The sequence below is a fragment of the Poromitra crassiceps genome (assembly GCF_964638095.1).
Source record: "Poromitra crassiceps genome assembly, chromosome: 3".
NCBI classification, from domain to species: Eukaryota; Metazoa; Chordata; class Actinopteri; order Beryciformes; family Melamphaidae; genus Poromitra; species Poromitra crassiceps.
The window spans coordinates 75,875,752-75,880,563 of record NC_139625.1 but is presented as its reverse complement, the minus strand read 5'-3'; the positions used below and the strand labels follow the sequence as shown (position 1 = coordinate 75,880,563).

Sequence of the window (4,812 nt, the reverse complement as noted above, 5' to 3'; positions counted from 1 at the left end):
CTCCTCGTTCTTTGTGCGTGTTCGGTGTTTACATAGTAATATCACACAATATTCTGTGGGCCTCGAGAAATCACTGAAAACGCTCTGAAACTCTGGCACTGGGAGCGTCCGTTCTCCAAAAGTGGCTGGCACTCAATGAGTTAAGCAGAAAATTAAAAAATAGTTTTAAAGCAAAAATAAATAATAAATAAAGATAATTTTAACAGAAACTGCTACTAATGACCACCATGGATTTGGAGAGAAAAAGAAAAAAAAAAAAAATTTTTTTTTTTTTTTTTTTGGGTGGGCTGAGACTATTTTCTCACCCAAAAAAGGCCTAGAACCGCCCCTGGTAAAGAGCACCCCTGCGGGTGACCTAACGGAGCCGGATTTCTGAAAATACGTAATTAGAGCCGACTAAATGGGCAAAAATGACTAATTAGCGGCTAAAATGCCTCAACACAGGTTTAGCACCATCCATGGAGAGCTCCAGAGTGGAGCAGCACACAGGTGAGCGCAGTTTAAATCAGCCAGTGAACTCTGGAGCAGCACGCAGGTGAGCTGAGTTGTAATCAGCAAGGGCTATGAGAGAGGCTGCATGTCACCTCTGTGAGCGAGGCCTGACTAAAGGGCCAAGTCACACAGGGATGAGTATCCTGCTAGTATTCTAAAATGTATTATAGGATTACTCTGGTGCTTTTCCGTGACGGTGGAGCTGCCAGAAGTGTAATTAAGGGAACAAGGGCCAACATGAATGAAAGTGAGAACTGAAGGCAAATTAAATGATCCTGGGCTGCAGCTGAGCTTAGTGCTTAACTGAAATACATCCTCTCTCTCTCTCTCTCTCTCTCTCTCTCTCTCTCTCTCTCTCTCTCTCTCTCTCTCTCTCTCTCTCTCTCTCTCTCTCTCTCACACCTGACTTCTGGGGGACTCCGCAGCAGTTAACTAGTATGAGTTGTGCCAAACAAACGTTAATATGTCAAAAACTACATGACAACGCTTACATTTTGACATTCTGAGTGAGAGCAGAAGTAGCTCAAGAGTTTGATGTATAATATATGCATGTCGTGTTAAAGTTGTGTGAACTGTCACAGTTTTTCAAATGTACAGCTGGGGCTAGAGTGAGCACTGAGCACTCAAGGCTGGCTCCATAGGGTCCCATTGCAGTTTCCCCCCGGAAACGCCGTTTGTTTACCAAAATGCTGCTCGGCTGATCCCTCATATAGGATTCTCTGGTTAGTTTCGTGCCAGTCATTTTGCCAGATTAGGTTCTCACAGGGTGGAGATGTGATTTCTGGAACAAGTTTCTTCTCTTGGCACTTGATGTTGGCTTTGAATGAGAACAACTGCAAGTAATTTCAGGCCAAAGGGGATTTCTGTCAATAGTCCCATCATGTAATAGTGTTCACACATTTGTCTTTATGATTATAGCCTGTTAGGACCACGTTCCTTTCCCTTCAACTGCTGCCAAAAAAAAACCGGCTCGTCCTGCTGTCTGCCTTTTTTTTCTTTTTTTATTCCTTCATTTATGGAGGAAGGATTTGCTGAGCATGCGTTCTCTATCTTTTTTTTTTTCTTTTTTTTTATGTACTTTTAATATTGTTGGGCTCCTTTTGTGTTTGACTGCAAATCTGTGAGTACAATGCACAGCTGTGATGCTCGTTTACAAAAAAGCTTTGTTCTATATCAGCTCCAATATCTGTTCAAAACTTAACTTTTGTCAGCGTAGAGCCACACACAGAGGTTATGGACAGCTGCACAGAATATGGATGTTAATATCAACTACCGATGATTTCAACAGACTCATGAGTGGCTGCCAGTAGTCTATCAAAATCTGAGTGGTCAGACCAGACCACATGTACACATTGGGTACAACAAAAGTAAAAAAAAAAAATCTGGTTGTGATATACTGTCTACGGCACTAACAAAGTTGATCATATCAAGACAATGATGGCATAAGGAGACAAAAATCTCTCAAATTTGCTGTATTCACTTGATACAAAAGTGGAGACAAATCCACATAGAACAATTTGAACTTCCCACCATTGTGCCTACATCCCCACCATCCATCCAGAAACAATGCTCTGATGTCTACACCAACACTATATATGCCATTTTAAGCCAGAGAAGAGTATAACCCAAAGACTGGCCTGAAGACATTGAAATGTTGACATTGTTGTCAGCATCTGGAGGCAAGAGGAGAGACAACAGAAGATATACAAAACAGACCAAATACAGGGTGTAAAACAGAGAAAATGCATACTTCTGTATGTACCTGTATATAAGGGAGGAACATGAGAAAACAGTTTGTGTGTACTGCGTAGGGTCCAGGATGTACAGGGAGAGCTTTGGGATGTCAGGCGAAGATGGTCTCCTCTCGTCTCTTCTTGGTCAGGATGGTTCCAGGCTTGTGCTGGGCATCGGGGTGGTTGGTCAGCTCCGGCGGGCAGGTGGACACCGGGCTCTCCAGGATGGCTTGCTTCAGGTCGTAGAACACCGTCGCGTCCTCTTTAGTCAGGAAGGTCATGGCCATGCCACTCTTACCAGCACGACCCGTACGACCGATACGATGGATGTAGTCTTCAATGTTCTTGGCCATGTCGTAGTTAAGCACCATGGAGACGTCGTGGATGTCGATACCTCGACCAGCCACGTCTGTGGCCACCAGGATGTCTTTGGCTCCTGCCTTGAGATTGGACAGCGCAAACTCTCTCTGCTCCTGGCCTTTGCCACCGTGCAGCGTGCAAGCATTGTATCCCATCTTCTCCAGAGACTTGGCCAGCACATCGCAACCCTTCTTCTGGTTGACAAAGATGATAATGGGAGGCTCAAATCCACGTGAGAGAACCTCCAGCAGCTTCTTCCTCTTCTCTCCCTCTCCCATGAGCAGGACCTTCTGTTTGACTCTCTCATGGGGTTTGCCAGCAGAGCCGATGTAAACCACAGCAGGGCGTCTCAAGTAGCTCCTGGCCAGTCTTTCCACAGCTGCAGGCATAGTAGCTGTGAACATGACCGTTTGTCTGTATTTGTGCTTTCCAGATTCAAAGTTCATCATCATTTTCTCAGGGTCCTCTGCCTCGTCCGTGTCTGGTTTCTCATTGGTCACTGGGATGTATTCTAGAATCTTTTGGACGTCAGGCTCAAAGCCCATGTCGATCATACGATCGGCCTCGTCGAGGACCACGTAGGTGCAGCGCCCCAGGACCAGGTAGCGGTTCTCCAACACGTCGCTCAGACGACCGGGGGTGGCGATGACAATCTCACAGCCCATCCGGAGACAGAAGCCCTGGTCCTCCCTGGAGATTCCTCTAATCACAGCCACTGTGCGGATGCCAAGCGGTTTACCAAACTTAATGGTCTCCTCTTCAATCTGCTGGGCCAACTCACGGGTAGGAGCCAGGATGACAGCATAGGGACCCTGGTCAGAGTCTTCAATCCTGTCAATCTTTGGCATGGTGGTAATCCAGACCAGTAGCGGAATGAGGAAAGCAGCAGTTTTACCACTACCCGTCTCAGCCACACCAATGATGTCACCAATGAATAGGCGTTAGTCTCTTAAAACAGACTGTTTCATCTACATCCGGCGAATGCAGCTATACAGTCTGTACGTTACACCCCCAGAACATGCACAAGGAAGTTGGGAAAAAAACCTTCAGACAGGAAAGAAGTTCGACGGAATCCCACCAATCACGACACGTGTGTCCACGAAAAATGCGGCATATTGGATTCTGATTGGACTAATGAGTGTAAAACCCGCCTTTCTACTTCCCATTCCGGTTGGTGCATGATTCTCCCCCACGAAGTACAGACGGTATGGCGGAAGCATTTGAAAATTGCGGAAGCCAACTCGTCTGTTCTAAGAGACTAAATAGGCGTGGGATCCTTGTATCCACAATTGTCGATGCCGTCCAGGATGTGCGGGGGCAGCGTGTACTCCTTCCAGTTCCTGATGGGGTTCGGGATCTTTCCTCCCTTGGTGGTGATGCTGTAGTCCTCTCTGAAGATACGCCAGTCCCTGTCCGTCATCTCCTCCAGCTTCTTCTGAGACCAGTGTCTGTCGTTCCAACGCTGCTTGGCTTCCTTCTTGCGCACCTTCTTCAACCTTACCTCTTCTTGCTCCTTCTCCTCTAGTGTGCGCCTCTTCTCCATCAGGTCGCCATAGAAACATGACTGCTCTCTTTTCTGCTGCTTCAGGTCGATGCCAGCGATGAAGCCGCGGCCATACAGCTGCACATGATGCTTTTCTTTGTAAATTGGGTTGTAGTCGATGGAAGTGTCTTCGGAAGCGTTCCACTCAAAGACAAACTTCCTGTCGTTGAGGTGGCGTGTTCGTCGACGTTTCTTGGTGCCGCCCAGGTAACGCTCCTTGATAGCGACGAGTTCTTTGCTCTTATCTTTCTCCTCTCTAATCTTTTGTCGCCCATCATCCTCTTCATTTCCATTGTTCTCTCGCTCCATGCGTTCTCTGCGCTATCGTCTGGCTGTTTCCTGGGGATCCTCCATCATTTTTCTTCCCGTTTCTTGAAACATCCTTCTCTTCTTCCTCTCCTCTTCGATCATCCTCTTCCTCTCCTCAGTCTGCTGTTCCCGTCATTTCAGAGCCTTGGCTTCTCGCTCTGCTTTGGACAGGAACTTGGGCTTTGCCTCTGCTCTGCCTTTTTCTTGGCGAGAAGCTCTTCCAGAGACAGTGGCTGGGCCTAGCGTGACGACAAGTGCAGTAATCCCAGAGTGACGTTCGCGTGACGCACTTGCCTAGGTGACGCCGTTAATGTCGTCAGTGCAGTAATCCCAGCGTGACGTTCGCGTGACGCACTTGCCTAGGTGACGGCGTTA

The 4,812-nt window shown here is 47.3% G+C and overlaps 1 pseudogene across 1 annotated transcript in view; it reads right to left on the bottom strand.

Moving 5' to 3' along the window:
- Positions 1–1,967: 1,967 nt before the first annotated feature.
- LOC310773269 (putative ATP-dependent RNA helicase DDX23 pseudogene) overlaps positions 1,968–4,812 on the bottom strand; it is a 20,698-nt pseudogene continuing 17,853 nt past the window's right edge. The window contains exons 2-3 of the transcript in view: positions 3,845–4,676; positions 1,968–3,531 (exon numbers count right to left, since the gene is read on the bottom strand). The product of the transcript in view is annotated as a putative ATP-dependent RNA helicase DDX23 pseudogene (transcript). The remainder of the gene's footprint in view (positions 3,532–3,844; positions 4,677–4,812) is intronic.